Source organism: Dendrobates tinctorius, unplaced genomic scaffold, assembly GCF_039654945.1.
Source record: "Dendrobates tinctorius isolate UK_male_01 unplaced genomic scaffold, ASM3965494v1 ptg000048l, whole genome shotgun sequence".
Classification (NCBI taxonomy): domain Eukaryota; kingdom Metazoa; phylum Chordata; class Amphibia; order Anura; family Dendrobatidae; genus Dendrobates; species Dendrobates tinctorius.
This window is the reverse complement of record NW_027361716.1, coordinates 1,841,251-1,865,000: the sequence shown is the minus strand read 5'-3', so window position 1 is coordinate 1,865,000 and position 23,750 is coordinate 1,841,251. Positions and strand designations below refer to the sequence as shown.

The window sequence follows — 23,750 nt, the reverse complement described above, 5'->3', positions numbered from 1 at the left end:
GACAGTCGTGTAATCCCTGGTCAGTCTCTCCCTATCTTGTGAGCAGTCTAATACCATCCTGAGCTGTCTCTCCTTAGCACAGTCCATCTGCGTCCCCTAATATCTGGGCTCGGACAGTAGACGGCCATGAGACGCCCCGGTCTCCGCAGAGGGAAGCACGCTGGCCTCCGGCTGTGGGGTGACAATGTCTAATAACCCGGTGACAGATGAGGTGGACTCCATGGTGAAGGCTCCTAAGTAGAATTTATCTTGCTGTCTGCACAGTGGCAGAGAACCAGACCGGGAGCGGACAGCTCGGCGCTCCGTCACTACAGGGAGATGGACAGACGACCACCCCAAACTGCCGGGAAAGTGATCTTTGAGGGGATGACGATCCCAAGGGGGCATAATGTATGGACCTCTGGATATACAGATACAGACACACAGAGACAGCACCTGCAAGGAGCGTGCATGTTCTCAGGTTTCCTCCCACACTCCAGAGACATACTGATGGGGAATGTAGACTGTGAGCCCCATCGGGGACAGTGATGAGAATGTCTGTAAAGTGCTGTGGAATTAATGGTGCTATATAAATGAGTAAAATAAATAGAACATATGTGACATATAGATGATAGAGAGAAATCTAAACCAGATCTATTCTAGATAGATAGATAGATAGATAGATATGGGATAAATTATAGATAGAATTGTGAGCTCTAAAATAGAGTCTCATGGTTTTAATCTACAGATAAATCCGCAGAAAGTTGATTATTTTGATCTGTGTTAATGATAAAGTTTCCACCGAAGCAAAGGGTTAATGCGGAGGAAGCCTCCGGAGCAGAGCCCCGTCCCTTCTGCTGGGGGGGTTTGTGATGCTTGTAATTCATTCAGCAGTGTGGCTTGTTTGAGAGGCCGGGGAGGCGTCACGTGATCTCCCACGTCAAGGAGAGTAGCACAGACTTGCGTGGATTTCCCCTCCCACATCCCATTCACAGCTCAGCTCCTGTCTAAACCCCGGCGTGAGCTCCAAGTAGTAGTGTGAGCCGCCTCTCCCCTCCAACCAGATCCAATGGAGCCCTTTAACGAGGAGATCCCACTGGCTTCACCATGCAGTCTCCACCACTGTCAATGACCGCCACCTCTATGCTCCGGCGCCTGAAGACCGAGGCTGCGCTTCGCTTTTGAGCCTTTCGCCCGAGGAAGTGGCGAGAAAAACCCCCAAAACCAAACTATCCAAGAGTTTCCGCTGAGATCTCCCAAAATTAGACAAGTGTGTTGATGTGTTCATTGGAAACTAACTGAAAAAACAGGTGGGTCCTTCTCCTTCTCTCCGACTGTCATTGATTGAGGGGTCTCTTGTGGCCCCTCCGTTCACACCTGCACTCACCACATTGTCGTTTTCCAGGGACATGACAAACTCCGCTCCTCGCACCTGTGACCAATCTGTGAGCGAAATCTTGTGATTGTCGGCTTTTAGATGCATGTCCTGTAAATTTATCATATTGCCATCCGGAAAAATGTAGTCATCATTTATAATGTGCGGGGTGATGGCTGCCGATAACACCGGCGGAAGTTGTTTACATGTTTACCCAATTTTAGTGTAAACAAATAATGAGAATGTAAACATCCTTTGCTTTTTAATAATGTCTGTAAAGCGCTGTGGAATTAATGGAGCGATATAAACGAGTCAAATAAATAGACAAATCAATAATTAGGGAATTTGTCACGGACCTCGTTACCTGCGGTCCATTGGCAGCCCAGCTGTTACGCACGTTGCTTTCCACCGGAGAGCAATTATAAATCGCGCTCCACAATATATTTGTCATGGCGCCGGTTACGTAAAGAAGGTTGCAAAAAAAAAAAAAGACGCTCTCCGCGCTCAGACTAAAAATACAGGATCTCCCCCAGGTGATCACATTTGCATTTCAAATAAACAGCAAAGTTACCGAGTATAGATGCCGGAGTCTGCTCTCTGGCTCCAACGCCAGAGACTTGGCAGGAGATATTAGGGGAAAGTTGGGCGTATGGAAGGTGTATGTTTAGCTCCGATCAGGTTGACATTACTCTTTTATGATGTTGTGTGTTGCTGGGGAAGAGGCAGGCTCTGTCGCTTTAAGTGCCCGGCAGTTCTGTGGAGTGGATAGGAGTTTGACCAATAGAAGTACAAAGAGGATCCTAAATAATTTCTCGCTGACAAAAGCCGGGACATTCTGGTCTAAATGGGTTGCTAAACTCAACAAGCAAGGGCTATAGGAAGGAGCACAGGACTGGATTCTGATCTTCCTCATAATCATTTCATGAGACATTGGAGCTGCTAGCTGTCACTCAGGCGCTGCAATGAATCTGCTTTCTTCTAATCACCAGCATGGGAGTATCTGTGAGCGCTCCAAACTTTCATCGAAATGCTTTTCTGCACCTAAACTAAAGGGTCTTTAAAAAGCTGACACTTACAGAAGGTAGGAGGCTACTGGGGAGAAAGAAAAAAGGTCTACCGGGGGAGGGAGAGGGAAGAGAGTGGGAAGAGGGGGCTACTGGGGAGAAGGAGAAGGGTCTACTGGGGAGGAAGAGGGAAGAGAGTGGGAAGAGGGGGCTACTGGGGAGAAGGAGAAGGGTCTACTGTGGAGGAAGAGGGAAGAGAGTGGGAAGAGGGGGCTACTGGGGAGAAGGAGAAGGGTCTACTGGGGAGGAAGAGGGAAGAGACTGGGAAGAGGGGGCTACTGGGGAGAAGGAGAAGGGTCTACTGGAGAGGAAGAGGGAAGAGAGTGGGAAGAGGGGGCTACTGGGGAGAAGGAGAAGGGTCTACTGGGGATGAAGAGGGAAGAGAGTGGGAAGAGGGGGCTACTGGGGAGAAGGAGAAGGGTCTACTGGGGAGGAAGAGGGAAGAGAGTGGGAAGAGGGGGCTACTGGGGAGAAGGAGAAGGGTCTACTGGAGAGGAAGAGGGAAGAGAGTGGGAAGAGGGGGCTACTGGGGAGAAAGAAAAAGGGTCTGCCGGGGAGGAAGAGGGAAGACAGTGGGAAGAGGGGGCTACTGGGGAGAAGGAGAAGGGTCTACTGGAGAGGAAGAGGGAAGAGAGTGGGAAGAAGGGGCTACTGGGGAGAAAGAAAAAGGGTCTGCCCGGGAGGAAGATGGAAAAGCCTGGGAAGAAGGGGCTACTGGGGAGGAAGAGGGAAGAGAGTGGGAAGAAGGGGCTACTGGGGAGAAAGAAGAAGGGTCTACTGGGGAGGAAGAGGGAAGAGAGTGGGAAGAGGGGCCTACTGGGGAGAAAGAAGAAGGGTCTGCCGGGGAGGAAGATGGAAAAGCATGGGAAGAAGGGGCTACGGGGAGAAAGAGGGAAGAGAGTGGGAAGAAGGGACTACTGGGGAGAAAGAAGAAGGGTCTACTGGAGAGGAAGAGGGAAGAGAGTGGGAAGAGGGGCCTACTGGGGAGAAAGAAGAAGGGTCTGCCGGGGAGGAAGATGGAAAAGCATGGGAAGAAGGGGCTACGGGGAGAAAGAGGGAAGAGAGTGGGAAGAAGGGACTACTGGGGAGAAAGAAGAAGGGTCTACTGGAGAGGAAGAGGGAAGAGAGTGGGAAGAAGGGGCTACTGGGGAGAAAGAAGAAGGGTCTGCCGGGGAGGAAGCTGGAAAATCATGGGAAGAAGGGGCTACTTTGGAGGAAGAGAGTGGGAAGAGGGGGCTACTGGGGAGAAGGAGAAGGGTCTACTGGGGAGCAAGAGTGAAGAGAGTGGGAAGAAGGGGCTATTAGGAAGAAAGAAGAAAGATCTACTGGTGAGGAATAGGGATGAGAGAGGGAAGAAGGGGCTCCTGGGAAGAAAGAAAAAGGGTATACTGGGGAGTAAGAGGGAAGAGAGTGGGAAGAAGGGTCTAATGGGGAGGAAGAGGGAAGAGAGTGGAAAGAGGGGGTTACTGGGGAGAAAGAAGAAGGGTCTACCAGAGAGTAAGAGGGAAGAGAATGGGAAGAGGGGGCTATTGGGCAGTTAGAAGATAGGGAATGATGGGCTACTGGAAAGTGAGAGGAAAGTGCTACTTGGGTAGAAGATTTCTGCTACCTGAAATTAGGAAAAAGGGTCACTAAGAAATAAAGGAGGGAGGGAAAAGGGCTACTGGGTTGTCAGAAGTAAAGGATACTAGTGGTAGGGGTATAAAGCAGAGTAAGAGAAAGGGTCTAGAGGAAAAATAAGAAGGTGCTACCAAGGAGTGAGAAGAAGGGTCCACTATGATGTGTGCAAGAATAAGTATTAAGTACTACCGAGGAATTTGAGGAAAGGGCTACTAAAGAATAAGGGGCTATTGGGAGGTAAGGGTAATGGGCTACCATGGAGTTAGAAGACGGAGAAAGCAGAGAGATGGGGCCGTTGTGGAGTAAGAGATTACTGAGTGAGGACTAATACGCTACTAGAAATAGGGGTAGTTACAAATAATAAGAAGGTGCTACTTAGGAGTGACAGATTGTGGAGGGGTACAATAAGGAGCTGCCATGAAGACAGGCACTACTGGGGAGAAGGAGGCTACTTGGACAGGTATTGCAAAAAAAGGCTACAGGGGATGAAGAGGCTTATGGAAAGTAGAGGGGAGGCTGGGACGTGTCCACGGTCTACAGAGGGACGGTTCTGGTGTAACGCTGGGATGTAAGAATGTCTTTTATTTTTCCAACAAGGGGACATAACCTGTATTTGATGCTAGAGGCAATTCATTGTTTAGAAAATCACTCCAGCATGACATAGTTTACAGAGGAGGGAATGCATTTTCTTGCATTCTATAGCGAGGAATGTCTTTGCAGTGCTTGCTGGCACAGATGTAGCTGAGCTGAATTTGTTATTTAACTCTTTCGAAAACTTCTTAAGATAATGTAATGGATTCTGTGTGAAATCCTTCATCCTGCCATGTACCGCCCATTGTGAATTTTACGACTGTATATAACAAACTTGGTTACAAAATATTCATTGTTAAGGGCTATCAGTCCTCTTATTATGGGCTATATAGACTGTATGATGGTTATAGTCCTTTCTCTGTGGTCGTGAAAGAGTTACATTGTCTGTCATTAGGGGTTTTCTCATTGCATTGTGGCATCTGTCAAGGATTCATATAGATATGAGGGTGACAAAAGCTTGGCTTGATCCTCCTGATTGATGGCTGACGGCGGACTGCGCTGATGAAGAAGACACGGATCACGTCATTTGCTCCTCTCTAGCTGTGGTTTCTAAGGGGTTAATCTGGATTGCCTGCTCCCGACAGAGATGTCATTCCCAGCTCTCTGTCCTAGTATTGGCTGCCCAGACTCTGGCATAAAACGCGTTGAATATGGTTTAGCCAACTCTACTAAAGTCTTTCTAAATATTTTAGCGAAAGTTTAAATTTACTAACGATGATCGAATCATAGAGGGAAAAAAATGTAATGCCTGCAAATGAATGTGACCAGAGCTCTCAGTGAGACCTGGAGCAAAGCCATACACTTCGGATTTTCTCCTATTTTCTCCCAGACGATGGCGGATTAGAAGGGTGAGGGCGCCCTCTACTGGTCGTCGTGCAGAACTGAATTCAGGATTCCCTATCTGGATGTTATTACCTCACAAGAAATTCAATCTAGTGACGGTAAACAACATTAAGCCGCCCCGTTTATTGCCATTTACCGTAAATTGATTTTTCCCACCTGCGTTTCCTTAACGGAAATTCTAACTTTGTATTTATTAGCTGGAATGAACTTACTATGATTATGGGAAATGTATAACATATATTCATCGATGGGGTAAGCGGAGGTTTATGTAGTTATGTGGAATGGCTGAAAAAAGACATGAATGAATGAAGGGGCATAGGCAGGCTCAGTGTCCCAGGAAATTACCTCCCACCCCTACTTCAAATAGGAGATATGAAAGCAGAGATGGGTGGAATGTGTGCAGGACGATGCCCCCTGCAGGCAGGGCAGGGAACCCTAGCCCACATGAAATGCAGCACAGAACATTCGTGGCTCATGGAGGTACATTGTTAATCTATAGAGGTTTCATGCTTTCACAAGGAATTTCCAGGTGTTTTTATGTCGTACTTAGAAGATTGTTCCAAAAATAAACCATTCCTGGCCCTTTTTTTTAAATAAAAATTCTGCATATTTTGCTGACAGTGATATAGGGGATGGGGTGATTCAGAAAACTCTGGTAAAATAACGTGCCGCAGACTACCCTTATAAAACCGATAGTAAACATGAAAAATTACCATTGCTGTGCAGGGGATAGTCTTACTTTGTGGCTGTATACGTATAGCAGAGATGAGGTTGTCATTCATCTACAGTTTTACATAGGACTGCAGGTAACTGTAGCTGCAGCTATTTCAGTTATCTACTGCTACTCATAGATAGATAATAGATAGATAATAGATGATAGATATATAATAGATAGATAGATAGATAATAGATAGATAGATAATAGATAGATAGATAATAGATTATAGATATATAATAGATAGATAGATAGATAATAGATAGATATATAGATAATAGATAGATAGATAGATAATAGATGATATGTAGATAACAGATGATAGATATATGATAGATAGATAGATAGATAATAGATAGATAATAGATAGATATATAATAGATAGAGATAGATAGATAGATAGATAATAGATAATATATAGATAATAGATGATAGATATATAATAGATAGATAATAGATAGATTAGATATAGATGGATAGATAGATAATATATATAGATATATATATAGATAGATAATAGATAGATTAGATATAGATGGATAGATAGATAATAGATATAGATATATAGATAGATAGATAGATGGATAGATAGATAGAGATAATAGATAGATAATAGATAGATTAGATACAGATAGATAGATAATAGATAGATAGAAGGATAGAAGGATAGATAGATAGATATATAGATAGATAATAGATTGATTATAGATACATAGATAGATATAATAGATAGATAATAGATAGATTAGATATAGATAGATAGATAGATAGATAGAGATAATAGATAGATAATAGATAGATTAGATATAGATAGATAGATAATAGATAGAAGGATAGAAGGATAGATAGAGATAGATAGATAATATATTGATTATAGATAGATATATAGTTAGAGATAGATAGATAGATATAGAAAGACAGATAGCTAGAGTATAGATAATTAATAGATATATAATACATAGATGATGTATAGATAATAGATAGATAGAAAGATAGATGATAGATAGATAGATAGATAGATAGATAATAGATATATAATAGATAATAGATAGAAGATATATAGATGTGCTAATGAATGTTGTTCCGCCGATGAGCCTCATGACTGGGGACGGTTCCCCATAGATTGCGTCTTATCGCTGGCATGGCAGTTTCTTCTTGCAGACATCACTGTTCTGTATGGGGTGTGATGCTCTGAAGGTCGATATGACGCAGTTTCTCAGCTGGTGTCTCGTTACTGTAGATCGCTATGTTGCCTCCTCTCCTGTAAATTGCGAGCTCTGTATAACAGGGTGTTGGCGCCTGCGTATTCCCATTATACAGCTCTTGGATATAAAGCCCTTGTTTCAGCTGGCGGTGCCTCCTATAGGCTGCAGAGGGAAACTTAAGCCACTTGTTAAAATGTAACCTTCAAAGGAATGTAAACATGCAAGTTACAATGACTGGAATTCCAGATTTAAAATCTTTATTCTGGTGACTTTCTACATCGAGTGGCTTTAAGTGCCGACTAATATTATTGATCATGGTTTCCTCTTGACTGGCTTCTTCTTCCATCATCTCTGACTTTTAGTTGTCTTCTATATCATATATTAAGCTGAATATTTGTCCTTTAGAGCTATGATTGCACTTATTATGTCTCTAAATTTCCATTGACATGGCCATGGCTGGGGCTATATTTTTAGTGGGTGTAGAGCTAGCAGTCATACATGGGACCTGGTGTCTAGGGGAGCCCTGAACCTTTCTGCCACATAAGTAGACACTAGTGTTTTAAAGAGCCTGTAGTATTTGGGGTTGGCCCTATCAGAGACTTAGACTGGGGCCCAGGACCTTCCACTCACGCCTCTGTCCATGGCACACTCTACCTTTAGATCAATTAGCCCTAGAGATTCCCATAGGAGCCAAAGATGTGAACTGATTAGGAAAAATCATGTATCAAATTTGGGGATATGGGGGAATACAGGTAGAGAACACACAAAAAAAACACCAGATAGTTCATGTAATACAGTCAAAAGAAAACTACATGCACTGAGCATCCAATTATAATGGTCAGCACAGTGCCACTTGCCATCTTCTCAAGATAGGCTCTCCAAAGTATAAGCCTGCAGCTGTTGCATACTCCCATAAATCCCACTGGATACATTTCAATTCCTTATTATTTTACCCTCTAATACCTAATAGGGCTACTATCCCAGGACACCAAGTGCTTAGTTTAAGGCTGAGGCACAAGTAAATTGAAATAGTGAATGGGATATTAAAATTTACCATTCTTACGGAAGGTATATCGATGACGACCTCTACTAAGTACGTGGGTTACAGCTATCATACAATAACATCCCATGATGCTGGCGGAAGTAATAATAATTTATTCTTCCCTGGTATGAACTACTGTATAAGATACAGTACTTTAAGATATAGTAAAGAAAACAAATGCTAATTATTCAACAGATGGAAGATATCACATGTAGTATCAACCCTGAAATTAGTTTTATCACAACAACGGTTTGTGCTTCTAATTTTATGATTCATTCTATGAGTTTGATTCTTTTTATTAAATGACTTCCTTTTTCTTTAACCAATAATACAAGTGGTAATTCTATGGGCATAAATGTATGTATAGCCATGAAGACAATGGGCCTAGGTTATGGTCAGAACCATAGTTAATAGGAATCTGGTGACTCAAAATGAACCGACAGCTTTTTATACCGTATTATTATAAATCAGCAGAAACTGGATGGAGCTCTCTGCCAATATGCCTTTTTAATGACCTGAAGAATTAGGAAATATTACCCACTGATGGGGGAAAATGCTGCAGGTGTCAGCTGTATACTATTGCCATCGCGCTATGGTCATTTTCCGCTTTTTCGTTTTTTCCTCCCCCATCTTCAAACAGCCATACTTTTTTTTTATTTTTTCAGCAATATAGCTGTATGAGGGCTTGGTTTTTTTGCAAGACAAGTTGCACTTTGGAATGACACCATTGATTTTACCATATAATGCACTAGAAACCAAATTCCAAGTGCAGCGTAATTGCAAAAAAGTGCGATTCCACAACTGTTTTTTAGGGTTTTTTTTACTTGCTATGTTTATTATATACTGAAACTGACCAGCTAATATGATTCCCCTGGTCACTAAAAAGTTTTAGTGAACACTGATGTTTAAGGGGTATTAAATTAAAGGGGTTGTTCAGGACATTAACTTTGATGAGTTTTACTTAGGATAGGTCATCAGTGTCTAATCAGTAGATGTGCGACACCCGGAACCCACGTCGATCAGCTGTTCCCGGTGAGGGACGGAACTGCTCTGTCTACTGTATTTTGACTGCGGCCCAGTACAGCACATCCACCCCCTATTAAAATCAATAAGGAGTGGATGTGCAGTACTAGGCTGCTGCAACTATTCTGTCAATCGAGCTGTCCTGTGCATTGGCATGACTGAGCAATTCCAGCCAATGCCAACACTGGGAGCCGCTGATTGGTGGTAATACTGCATTTTACACCCCAACTATTTAGACATTGATGACCTATCCTAAGCATAAGCCATCAATGTTGACGTCCCATATAACCCCTTTAGACTTTTCCCATATACACTATTAATGCAAATAGCTGTCATAGAGGGAGTTTTCTACCCAGGAGTCCCCTCTGTGAACCAGACCATGTTTTTGAATGGCCATTATGTAAAACTATGGTACATTTTCCTTGCACCAGAAGAAATGTATGGTTCTCCATAATTTTGAGGTTTCTGAACTTGGAGCCACAGAGATCAGCTACTCGCTGGCCAGCTTCTACTTAAAAATAGTTTGTCTTCATGAAACAGCCTTTAAGATGAGAATTAAGAAAAGATTAACATAGTTCAAATGCATTTTGATTCTTACAACAGTTACCTCAAAGCACCACTCCAGTATTTTTTAAATGTCAGCACTGGAGTGGTGCTACTAATCTAAGTTCCCTGACCTTAGTATTGAAATCACGAGCTGCCGTCTTTAGTTCTTCCCAGTGCCGCTCCAGTCCCGCACTGCCATCTTGTGATTTTCATGTCTGACTGACCAGAAGTCCATGGGAATGGTCATGATTTCTCAGTGTAAGTCTATGAGACCCCTGTCCTGGCCTCATTCTGGCTCTCATAAACTTACATAGAGAAGTGACCTGCACAAGCAGCCGTCTTTAGTTCTTCCCAGTGCCTCTCCAGTCCCTCACTGCCATCTTGTAACTGCAACGTCTGACTGACCAGAAGTCCATGGTAATGGTCACGAGTTCTCAGTGTAAGTCTATGAGACCCCCATCCTGGCCTCATTCTGGCTCTCATAAACTTACATAGAGAAGTTACCTGCATGAGCTGCCGTCTTTAGTTCTTCCCAGTGCCTCTCCAGTCCTGCACTGTCATCTTGTGACTGCAACATCTGACTGACCAGAGGTCCATGGTAACGGTCACGAGTTCTCAGTGTAAGTCTATGAGACCCCCATCCTGGCCTTGTTCTGGCTCTCATAAACTTATGTTGAGAAGTGACCTGCACAAGCAGCCGTCTTTAGTTCTTCCCAGTGCCTCTCCAGTCCCGCACTGCCATCTTGTAACTGCAACGTCTGACTGACCAGAAGTCCATGGTAATGGTCACGAGTTCTCAGTGTAAGTCTATGAGACCCAGTCCTGGCCTTGTTTTGGCTCTCATAAACTTACATAGGGAAGTGACCTGCACCAGCTGCCGTCTTTAGTTCTTCCCAGTGCCTCTACAGTCCCGCACTGCTATCTTATAACTGTAGCGTCTGACTGACCAGAAGTCCATGGTAATGGTCACGAGTTCTCAGTGTAAGTCTATGAGACCCAGTCCTGGCCTCGTTCTGGCTCTCATAAACTTACATAGAGAAGTGACCTGCACGAGCTTCCGTCTTTAGTTCTTCCCAGTGCCTCTCCAGTCCTGCACTGTCATCTTGTGACTGCAACGTCTGACTGACCAGAGGTCCATGGTAACGGTCACGAGTTCTCAGTGTAAGTCTATGAGACCCCCATCCTGGCCTTGTTCTGGCTCTCATAAACTTACGTTGAGAAGTGACCTGCAGCTTCCCCAGCAAATACTGGAACGATCCGGCAGAGCGGTGCTGATAATAGAAGAGGGAACTTAGATTAGTGGCACCACTCCAGTGGTAAAATAAAAAAAAATGCTGGAGTGGTGCTTTAAAAAGGTTTTCTTTTTTATGTAGTTTGCATTGATGTTATTGGCACTGTGTGTGAACTTCATTACAGAAATATGTGACCAGTACCAAAATAGTGCCAGGTTATTACGAAGTTTCTCGGTCATTTTGTTCTTGCCCTCAGTTTGGGTATCAAAGGTCACAACCTACCTCCATTTTGTTCTCCCACGTGTCATTGATACATGACTCTTTAACAACATTTAAAAAACACAGGCAAAATAGATGTTGCTTTGTTTTCATTGTGATAATGGTTCCGAGCCAAGATTTTGATTTTTTATAAACTCATTTACAGCTGGATGAATTGCAGTTGGATGTTTTTTTGCCCTCAGCGCTCTATAAATAAGAGCCCACGTTCCGATTAGTTTGCAGTTTGTAGATTAGCCACGACAGGATCAATAGTTATGACTTATTTCGTCTTCTAGTAACTGAGGTTTAGTGTGTGCGGACGTCTCGATGTTGTGTTCATTTGGAAAGGTTGTGAGATAGACCCAATAGCAGTCAGCCTCCTCACTTGGACATGTACATGCAATGCAGTTATTTGCGTTGGCAAAGAAAACTTAAGACACAAGTCAACGGAGGACCGGGGAGGTTGGCGGAGGAATGAGTAATTTTGGCTGTTGAAAATAAGAATTTTTTTTTAGAATGTGTGAGAGCCAAGTATCGCTTGTTTCAATTATGGAAGTGTGTCAATAAAATGTGTGAAATGTACAAAGAAATCCAATACAGATTGGCCTAAACGCAAGCGCATAATTGGTTCTGATGCAACCGGCAGCCCTCATAAAGCTGGAAGTCAAGGGTTTACTTTAGATGACAAACTCCACTGATGAATTGTGGACGGAAATATTTGCACTTTTGAGAATATAAAAGAATAATTAGTTTCCTTCCGGCTCTAGTTCTAGATACAGTGTTATATGTCCCATGTAATTAAAAAAACAATTATCTAGTGGCCTATTGTTCATATGTGGAAAACATCCATTTTATTCCTATATTCCCATCACTTGGTTCTGAACCAATAATAAAACTTAATTGTTATAATGAAATATATAACTTTTCTTTTGTGGGCCTTTTATATACAAAGTACCAAGTTGGAGTGTCAAAATTAGTGTATTATGTATTGCAGAGTATCAATATATTTAAATTCAATACGTATTATTACCATAACCAAAGGAGCACCAAGCAGCTGCAGACAGCACTACACATCTCTTGATTTTTATTAGGATCTGTAAACTGATCGCATTTTTTATTTCAAATATCGGCGCCCACAACCAACATGTTTCACGGATTCACCAGCTTTGTCAGGTAAATTGAGGCTAGTCTACATGAATCCTGATTTAAAATATCACTAGCCTGCCCAACATGTTTCACCGAGACACCAGCTTCATCGGAGTAAATGAATATCACCAGCCAGCCTGCCCAACATGTTTCACCGAGACACCAGCTTCATCAGAGTAAATGAATATCACCAGCCAGCCCAACATGTTTCACTGAGACACCAGCTTCATCTGAGTAAATGAATATCACCAGCCAGCCCAACATGTTTCACTGAGACACCAGCTTCATCTGAGTAAATGAATATCACCAGCCAGCCTACCCAACATGTTTCACTGAGACACCAGCTTCATCAGAGTAAATGAATATCACTAGCCTGCTCAACATGTTTCATCGAGTGACCAGCTTCATCAGGGTAAATGATATCAACAGCCTGCCCAACATGTTTCATCGAGACACCAGCTTCATCAGAGTAAATGAATATCACCAGCCAGCCCAACATGTTTCACCGAGACACCAGCTTCATCAGAGCAAATCGATATCACTAGCCTGCTCAACATGTTTCATCGTGTACCAGCTTCATCATGGTAAATTATATCACCAGCCTGCCCAACATGTTTCACCAAGACACCAGCTTCATCAGAGTAAACCAATATCACTAGCCTGCTCAACATGTTCCACCGAGACACCAGCTTTATCAGAGTAAATCAATATCACTAGCCTGCTCAACATGTTTCATCGTGTACCAGCTTCATCATGGTAAATTATATCACCAGCCTGCCCAACATGTTTCACCGAGACACCAGCTTCATCTGAATAAACCAATATCACCAGCCTGCCCAACATGTTTCACCGAGAGATGAGCTTCATTAGAGTAAATGAATATCACCAGCCTGCCCAACATGTTTCACCGAGAGATGAGCTTCATTAGAGTAAATGAATATCACCAGCCTGCCCAACATGTTTCATCGAGACACCAGCTTCATCAAGGTAAATGAATATCACCAGCCTGCCCAACATGTTTCACCGAGAGATGAGCTTCATTAGAGTAAATGAATATCACCAGCCTGCCCAACATGTTTCACCGAGAGATGAGCTTCATTAGAGTAAATGAATATCACCAGCCTGCCCAACATGTTTCACCGAGAGATGAGCTTCATTAGAGTAAATGATATCACCAGCCTGCCCAACATGTTTCACCGAGAGATGAGCTTCATTAGAGTAAATGAATATCACCAGCCTGCCCAACATGTTTCATCGAGACACCAGCTTCATCAAGGTAAATGAATATCACCAGCCTGTCCAACATGTTTCACCAAGCGACCAGCTTCATCAGAGTAAATGAATATCACCAGCCTGCCCAACATGTTTCACCTTGGGACCAACCTCATCAGGCTTGCCTCATTTCTCCTGATGAAGCCGATGACTTTGCAAAACATTTTTGGCACGCTGGTGATATTTTAGAATATGACTTGTGTATCAAAAGTGCTATCAATTGAACAATAGTAACAAAAACCAGGACATTTCTTAATGAGATTGCAGCAGCTGGTGTTTCTTAGGCTATAGTCATAATACATATTAGATTGAAATGTCAATACTTTCGGACACATTCATGCAATAATTGTGACATATTTTCTCAGGATTCTAATTGTATATAGAGGTCCACACTCCACAACATAATTGTTATATATTTTTATTATATTAATTAAAAGTTAAAAGGGTTTTCGGGGACTTTGTTTTTTCTGGCTATGGGGCGAAGAACTTACTGGCATGATCTGTTCTAGATCAGAGTTGTCACAAACTGCTCCTGAAAGAGATTCTCTTGCTTCCTGTAATGTCATGTAGACTTAGGCCATGAGTGGAATGGAGGCATGAGTAGGATGGAAGGGAGATGCAGGGTGGTGCAGAACTTTGGAGAGATTTTTGGGTGAGAGTGATAAGTTTATGTTGGACTCTGTAGCGGATGGGCAACCAGTGCAATGGCTGGCACAGGGAAAAGGCATCAGTGAAGCGGTTGGAGAGGAAAATAATCCTAGCTGCTGCATGCAGGATGGATTGGAAAGGGAAGAGTTTAGTAAGAGGGAGACTGATAATTAAGAGTTGTAGTAGTCCAGACGAGAATGAATAAGAGAAACAGTAAGAGTTTTTGCAGAGTAAAATGAAAAAAACAAGTTGAATTCTAGGAATGTTTTTGAGGTGTTGGTGACATGAACGAAAAAGTGATCGGATATGGGGAGTGAAGGAAAATTTTTAGTCAAATATAACCCCAAGACAATGGTCCTGCTGCTGGGGAGTAATGGTAGACCTACATACGGAAATGGCAATATTGGATTTGGGAAGGTTAGTTTCTGTAAGTGAGGAGGTGTTTTGTAGTAATGCAGGGGTGATGTCAGGAGACCATGTGTATAATTAAGTGTCAATAGCATATAGATGTTCTTGAAACCGAATTGATGGCTTGTCCAATAAGGACAGTATATAGCGAGAAGAGCAGGGGACCTAGAACCAAACCCTGAGTAATCCCAACAGTAAGGGGAAGATGAGTGGAAGAGGAGCCAGCAAAACATACAGTAAAGGAGTGGTCAGAGGTAGGAGGAGAACAAGGAGAGGGCAGTATCCTTGTACCCGATAGAACAGAGCATAGTGAGGAGGAGTTTGTGATCCACAGTGTGAAATGCTGCAAATAGAAAATAATATTAATATGTCCTGAGTGGTTTTTAAAAACGGTTGTCTCACCACAACAACTGAAAAACACTGCCACCTCATTGCAATGCAAATGTGACGTTTTATGGCGCCATTTGGATGATGCTTGTTAGTACTTTTCTCTCTAGCTCATAGAGGGGTGTCAACTTGAGGACCATCTTCATCTCCTACTTCCCTATTTCCTAATAGCTCAAAGGTAATCTGTAAGCATAAAAAACATAGTAAGCGTGCAATTTCTGTGTACCAAATCTGAGAGTGGCCAAAGATGAAAATCTGGTGTGACATCTTGGCAACCTAAAGAAAATCTATGAATTTGGTCATGCTAGCCAAAACCATGGACAGCAGAAATCAGAGCAACCGGGCATTTGTTTCTCTGAAACTCCAAAGAAATTCAGAGAAATCATAGCTTGAAGATCATATTGGGAGAGACAACATGAGTCCACTCTGACTTCTGCCTGCCTGGCACCAGTTGATGCACAAGTCTCTCCCATGTAAACACAGGTAGGAACCTGTCAGCCACCTGCAGCAGCGTGAAGCAAAGCTGCAGCGGACTCCTCTCGACACTCCTGACTGCAATTACACAGCGATGCTCTGATTCATGCTGCTCATGGTTCAGCTGGCAGGTTCCCTTTAAAGTGAATTTTTCCTTTAACCACTATGTCATTTTTAGGTCCAATACTCTGTGCAGCACTACTTTTTACAACATTATGCCATTTTCTACCCAGAGTTCCTGATGCCATCTGCATATCTTTTACCTTCTTGCCACTAACACTAAGGGGAGTTTAGGAATTTAAACGGGTCGTCCACTAGTTGTACAACCACTACTCAATTTCTAAATTTCCCTCTTGTAAAATAATAACACCTATAGTCACTTCTGATGCTGGTGCTGTTCCAGCGGTTTTGACATTGACTCTCCAGGGGATCATGTGATATTGTCATGTCACACGGTACCTGTGGCCAATCAGCATTGCCTTCACCTTCATCGCCTTCGGGCGTATCACATAAGTGCAGAGGAAGTGAATGAGCAGCATCTGTTATGTCACGAGATCACGAGAGCCAGTGCCGACACCGCTGGAACAGCGCCGGCTCCAGAGGTGAGTATAAGGCTATGGTAACACAAGTGTATGAAAAATTAGTATGATTTTCATCCATAAAGTGGGACAATTTTTTCTCACTTGACATCTGTGTGCTGTCCTTATGCAATCTGTTTTCTTTTTTTTTTTACTCAGCAGCTATTAATCTTTTACAGGACCATTTACAGTTTCCTGTGCTACAGAATTGTAATGTATCCGCAAAAATCACATGCGGTACTGTGGCTCTACATGGCATCAGATTTTTTTGCACCTGTTTGATTTCGGAGTGAAATCATAGCAGGCTGCAGTTGTTTCACAGACAAATTTTGCCAATGAAAAATAATGGTCATCAGCACTGCCTCATTGACTAACATTGTATCTGATAAAAAAAATCGATAGCACTCATCCGATTTATATGGTGGTGTGGGCCAGCTCTAAGTGTTATTATTTTACAAGGGGGAAAGATGGAGAAGGGGTTGTCCGAATAGTGGTCAAACTAAAGTGCAAACTGCATAGGTGCCGTATGTTAAGTAGCCAGAGAATCTAGAATAGGAAAGGTAAAAAAAAATGAGAATTAATAATATTATGATATGATCTTTCTCTATGGTTGGAAAATCCCTGTATGCCATCGGTGGAGTCTCATAAGTGTAAAGTCCTTGTAATGATGGAATTACTACCTTGATTTTTTTCCTGTGATTCTGATGACTACTTAGTTTTCTCCATTGTTTCACAATTGCTGTTCAGACTGATTCATCTCGCTGTGTAATTCTGAAATATGCACTCTGGGTTAGATCAAACTGTGAATTGGCTCCCAAAGAGGGGTTTTGAAAAGAAATCCTGCAGATCTCTCGATGGATAGAATATGTAATTTCTTCGGCTACGATGCTGGTGGTCAGGAGGAACATGCTTTAAGTTAACAATAATGTGTTTAATATACACATTTGAGTTTTTAGAAAAAAAATCTAAAACTCTTTTTTACATCAAACTCAATTTCTAAATGTGACTGTTTTTAGTAAATTAACTCCTTCCCTCCAATGTCATACTTTCAGGGATCCGAAAAGAAGAGATAAGAAAGTTGTCGCTCTATAAAGTTGAGTGCTATCAGTGACCATTAGAGATGAGCGATCCCGAACAGTAAAGTTCAGGTTTCGTACCAGACACCTAGCGTCTGGTGATTTCTCCTGGAGGAGCGTTTTACAGTTCGGGAGTCCAGGGTGGAGAGAGAGAGATTTTCCAGCTCCAAAGCTCGGCTACCCAATTATTTCAGTGGGGTTCAGGTTCAAGTTTGGGTGCAGTTCTTTTGGACTAAAGTTTGGTCGGGTACCAAAACCCGAACTTCCATGGGTCCATTCATCCATAGTGACCATGATCAACTAAAGAGTGGCTAAGACTTTGGTCACACTGGCATTTTTTCCCCAATTTTTTTCCTCTCTTATTTTACCGAAAACATTTATTTCTGAACAGATTCAAATGTTTTCATGACCCTTCGGCCATTAGGGTCAGTATTCATTTTTCATGTCCTGATAAAAATTGTAATAACACAAATATTTTCCGTTAGTGAAATACATTTGTTCTTAGCTGTCTCTTCAGCCATTTTTTTCCATTTACTAGAAATTATCACTTCTGCAACCCTTCACAACAAATGTCTCCTGGGTCTTACCTAACCCTGTGTTGTGTAGAAATGAGAAATCCCCGATGAGCCTTCCTTTCAGAGACACATGTAGTTAATGTACTTAGTGACTGCTGTCAGGGAAAATCCTGATGACGATTGTAGCACCAGGTCACTGGAGAGGGGATTTCACATCCATTACCATTTGCAAATCTGTGAAGATTGCTTTTGTATTGTTTTTTTTGAACAGGAAAGAAAGAAAATAAAAAACTTGTTGGCAGTACCAGGGTAGACGATCCCCAATACAGTTATTCCCTGATCCTCGTCAATGAAGACATTCTCATCCAATATACACAGCTAGATGGCGAGCCATAAATTGCTAGCCAGAATGCCACCATTGTTGTCCAGTGCCACATGGACATTGTCATCTCCCATAAATAGTGTATATTACCCACCATCACCGGTCACGTGACTTGATCATAAGTTATCCTATTAACCATCGTCACACGAGAATAGAATTTCTCGGGTGAGACCTCTATAATAAGACGTCACGCCATTTGCACACAGTCTGATTATATTAGTTTTCCATACAAAGTGATGTCATACTAAACACTGATGACATCATCAGTCGTAGTAGCAGCTTTTACAGGTCTCAAGAGCTTCGAGCTTCTCCTTTGTGGATCCTTCCACCAGTATTCTATCTTCTGCAATCGCCCCGAGATCAGACAGTCCCCACACCGTAAAGGTCTACTTCCAGCACTGCCAGGAATCTGACCCGGCGTAAATAACGTGTAAAGTTTCAAAACATTTCAAATATTCCTGTGATTTTGTACCTCAGCCAGATCGATCCACTACTATTAGCAGCTCGTGATGGACGGCTGATGTAGAAGCCAATGAAGGAGAGCTACGGCTCGCCATTTATAGACCAATTCCTAGGCACGTATACTGTATCCTAGTTTTCTATTTAAAAGGTATTCCACTTGGCAAGTGATGACATGTTTTTAGGGCACGTCAATACTTGTTGATGCGGGGGCGACTGCAGTGAGTCGCACAAAAATAAAGGGACTGGATCTCTGCAAAATGCTTCTCCCCTTATGTAACTAGTATCTCGCTGCAGCCCGTGCGCCCCACCTGAACCGTAGTGTTACTGTGCAGGGAAACTTGGTGCCGCATAGATCAATTAATTCTAGGTAATAATGGGGGTCCCCATTAACCTCAGTGGTTAAATCTTCAATTAGAAATGGCATAAGTTAGATACTGAAAGAAAAACAACTAAAAAACAGGAATTGCCCACCGTCATAGAGATGCCTGAGAAGAGTAATTCCACATCAGTAAGGGGCTGTCCAGCCTAGAAGTCTGCAGTTACTCTGTGAGACTAAAAAGTTGTACGCTGCACGCTGCGAAAATTCTTTAATTCTGGCTCTGGGAGCAGGCGGTCATTTTACCGCAAGTATGCAATTTGCTTACATCTGGCTGCCCATATTCCAACTAGACTGTGTCCGGCCTCACTCAATTCACTTGCGTTGAGCGAGACCTCACCCATCTAGTCATCACATGACCACATGTATGGAAATTACATACTTGAGGTCACTCGCTTTCCACTTCTGGCGCCAGAACCAGGGAATCTTAACAGCGTGCGGTGCATGCAATGTGAGGACTCGCAAGTCTACAGACACAAAGCGTAACTGCAGACTTATATCCTAATGCCAGACAACCCCTTTAAAATCTCAACCTCAATAGAACATCCTTTCTAAGAATCTGCCACACAACAAATGCCTGAATTAATGGCACTTTTAGCCTGCAGATCTTAATATTAGGCCGGGGTCACAAATGCGAGAAACTCGGGCAAGTCTCGCACATCAATACCTGGCACTGCCGCCGGCACTCAGGAAATACATACAGCCGCACACTCCTCTCCAGAGTGCCAGTGATGGTGCCGGATTTTGATGTGCGAGACTTGTCCGAGTTTCTCACATGTGGGACCCTGGCCTTAGACTGTTATTAATATTTTTATGGCTCGTTGCATATAGCTATCAAACAAGAAGTACCCCTACTAGCTGACAATGAGCGACTCTCAGGCCGGCACAATACTAGTAACATGTTGTAGAGCGCATTTTGTTTTTGAGACGATGATCATGCCGAGACGCTATCAGTATTGTTAATTGCACTTTCCTATAAATTGACGTGTCCTGTCATGCTTCATTCAGCTTTAATTGCAATTACCCATTGACTCTGCAGAGAGACTCTTGCTAGGTTTGCATTATATTGCCAGTCCTTTGTATGCCCTACTTCCTGCACTATGAAGGCAGTAAGTCCATGCAACGGAATTATTCAATTACTAGATTTTCCTAAACTAAGGTTTTGTTACACATAATGAATGTTTGGCGCTTCCACAGCAATAGAATTCTCATCTGTGTGTCAAATTAAAGTGTAATCTAGGCATCTCTAATTGATACAGCTGTCATGAGATAAGCCATGTAGTAGCGCCAGAAGAGCGGACGGAGACCACACTAATACATTTCATGCTCTGGCGGCAGCTGAGATAATCTAGAAGTTAGATATTTGTGGAAAGATAATTTTCTCCCTATTAGGGAAGAATTTGGGGCAGGACGAATATTCCAATAAAAATTCTTTCTCACCCCTAACAAATTTACCATATTGATTTTCCATTTTTAACGTTGCCTTGCAGCAGTTTGTGTTCAGGGTGGTCTCTATTTGTAGAATTTTCATCCAGAAGTTTATAACGTGGGCATGCAGTCTGCTTGACATTGCTTTAAAGGGGTTGTTTTGGACTTTTTTTTTCACTATGGGATGAAAAACTAACAGGCAGGTAGTTTCTGACATAAACAACTAGCTGCCTGTTGTACCCAGCGCCAGTTCAGCGGTCTCTGATTGCTGCGGATGATTCAGATGCTCTACGTCAACAGAGCGGCTCTTCTTCTTCTGGGCTGCACTGTTGACGTCATGGTGATTGACAGCCGACTTCCCACGGTTAGGCAGCGGGGAGACGGCTGTCAACCAACATGACATCGGCAGTCACACCCCATCAGCAGAGCGGATGATAAAACGCTGAATCGCCGTCCAGATTGATCTGTGACCACTCTGTGCCGGTGGAGATTGGCGCTGGGCACAACAGGCACGTAGTTAGTAACCGCCTCCCTGTTTGTTCTTAGGCCCATAGTGAAAAAATGTAAAACTCCTAGATAGCCCATTTAATGATCTGTAGATTTGTTATCCAACCTCGAGATCCTATCCTTGCAAATATGTGATCTGTAAACCAGGCATGGTCCTAGGGATGGTTATTGTCTCCATGTTCATAGTCGTTGCAAATTTCCACCTTGGACAGCCCCTCATTTTTGGAATGGTCCTTGGCTATAAGCTGATTAATAGAGCGTTGTCCCAGCTTGGAACTGTTGGTGAGTGGTCCGTTAAAGTTCATTATGTCATAAATGCTGTAGTTTGGATGCGACCATCATGGTCTAATGTGATTGGTATTCTGACCATGTGCAGGACATGGTGGGAACCTTGCTTCCTCTCCATGTTGCTCGTGACTATCTAGAGTATACGTGTCTTACAGACCACCGAGAGCAATAAGGGCTGCAAGTAAAAAGGCACAGTGATGATAAAATATATAATGCTGCCTAAATTACTGTTAAAGAGGTGGTCCAAGAATGACCTATTTTGTTCTTATGACCTGTCAAACACAAACCATACAAGAATATTAGCTAGGAGGTGAGACCCTGTGACCCTCATTATCGATAAGAACAAGAAAACCAAAACGCATTTGTATCCAACATTCATAGTAATATGCTTCTCTTTAGCCCACAACAGGGATTTAGGGCCCGTCTTTCTCAGCAACGATGGCTGACACAGAGGTCATATCCCCACCTAACATATGTTTATGAGCTATCTGATTGACAGATCACAAACATCATCAAACAATTTCTTTAATGTTAAAGAATGGCTTCTAACAAAGCTAATACAATGTGTTCTGCCTTGTACAGAGCCTAAGGGCATGATACAGGAATTTTTTCTTTGGTGGTCTTTGAATCCCTGTGTCATGCATTGTCCCCTTAGGTCATGCTCTGGGCATAACATCATGTATCAGCATTGCTTGGTGTCTTCTGTTAGAGATGTCCGTATAGGAAAAATCAAATTTATTCTGTCAATCACTGGGATTTTTTAAAGAATTTATAGCTGCAGGTAGTAAAACACTGTATGTAAAGTTACTTAGCCGCAAGAGAAAACATGAATGTATTAGTGCAAAACAGTGGGAGGAAGTAGTTGTGGGGTATTTACTAGTCAAAGTCAGACATCTCCAACTTTCTCGAATTTATGTAAAAAAATGAAGGCTCACACGTGTGATGTTCTTAGTATTCTGTCGGGCAGATGACCGATCAAGCAGCAAATGGTCTTATTTTGGCCTATTATATTCATGGTCCATGTAGTAGTCCGATGTACCCTCTCAGCAGTCAGGTACTGCCTGACGCCTAAAAATAAGATTCGCCTGAGTTGCAGAGTGTGCCCCTTTGTTTTTGATATTGCAACCATGATGTCCTGCTACTGTAGTGCAGTATAGCTCAACCTCCATCAAGGGGTGCTGGTGAGGGAAGAGAGGTTGCACACACAGCATAGCAACATTGAGCAGCAGCACAATCGCCACAAGATGGTGAAAGAGTGGTCAGACAAGCCGAGTCAGAAACAGCCAGAAGCAGAAGTACCAGAGGTCACAGCAGTACACCTGGTCAGAAACAAGCCAGGGGATCAGCAACGGTTGGAAGCAGATAAGACAAAGACAAAAGACAGAAGCAGGTCTGAATGCAAGCCAAGTCAAAACCAGGGAGTCAGGGCAGACAGAGGGAATAAACAAACACGGGGTCAGGGATCACAGCAGGACAAAACAAGATATACCAGAGTCAGATACAAACGCCAAAGGCAGAACTATGGCTGACACCACCTGCAAGATGCAGCGGAGCTAAATAGCAAACCTAAGACCAGACTGAGGCTGAGAAAAGTTAGCCCCTGAAATGACCAGACCGGGTACATGGAAAGGCAGGACTCAAATCCCGGTCTGGATCATGACACGTGAGTTATCCTTTAAAAGGCAAGCGAGCATCAGAAAATTACCTATTCATTAAATCAGGTACTTTAAATCATGTCTTAAATGTTTTTTTTACACGTTTGCCAATTTATTTTTCATATCACAATCTATATTAAAATAACAAAATGTAGAAATTTTGTCATATTCACAATGGCCACTAAGATATTATAGACTCTAATTTAATTTTGTTTCAGAAAACAACACATGTACATAGTCACAATAGTTTAATCCTGGCCCTATCTTTTGTATTGAAGTGTCTAATGAAAGAGCGCAAAGCTCATTGCCTATTGTGATTGGGGGGGGTGATCCTGTGTTTACAGATGCTAGCTGTCATTGTCATCCTGCCCCTGATGATAACAAAACACCTGAAAACTCTTCTTGAAAGGACAAGATGTTGAAGTCTAAAAAAAAAGCCCCAGTGGCCAGTGTGAAAATTGCAAGATTAGTCATTTTTTTTTTTTTAGTGATAAAAAATTCCCCAAAAAAAAAAAATGATTTCAACAATAGGTCATTTGAAATAAGGCAGAGGTGGAATGCAAGATACAGCTAATAAATAAGACTGGTAGCACTGTTTATGGGAAAAAAAATCCCACTTATACAAATCCTTTGGCAGAATATAGAATTAAAATAG

At 42.5% G+C, this 23,750-nt stretch overlaps 1 protein-coding gene across 4 annotated transcripts in view; it reads left to right on the top strand.

Annotated features, from left to right (window-relative positions):
- BDNF (brain derived neurotrophic factor) overlaps positions 1–23,750 on the top strand; it is a 78,200-nt gene that overhangs the window by 25,578 nt on the left and 28,872 nt on the right. Inside the window, exon 1 of one of the 4 annotated variants that reach the window (XM_073576277.1) lies at positions 951–1,289. The exons of 1 other annotated variant lie outside the window; for it this stretch is intronic. The gene's annotated coding sequence lies outside the window, so the exon portion shown is untranslated. 2 more of the 4 variants (XM_073576278.1, XM_073576279.1) reach the window with 2 other exon arrangements.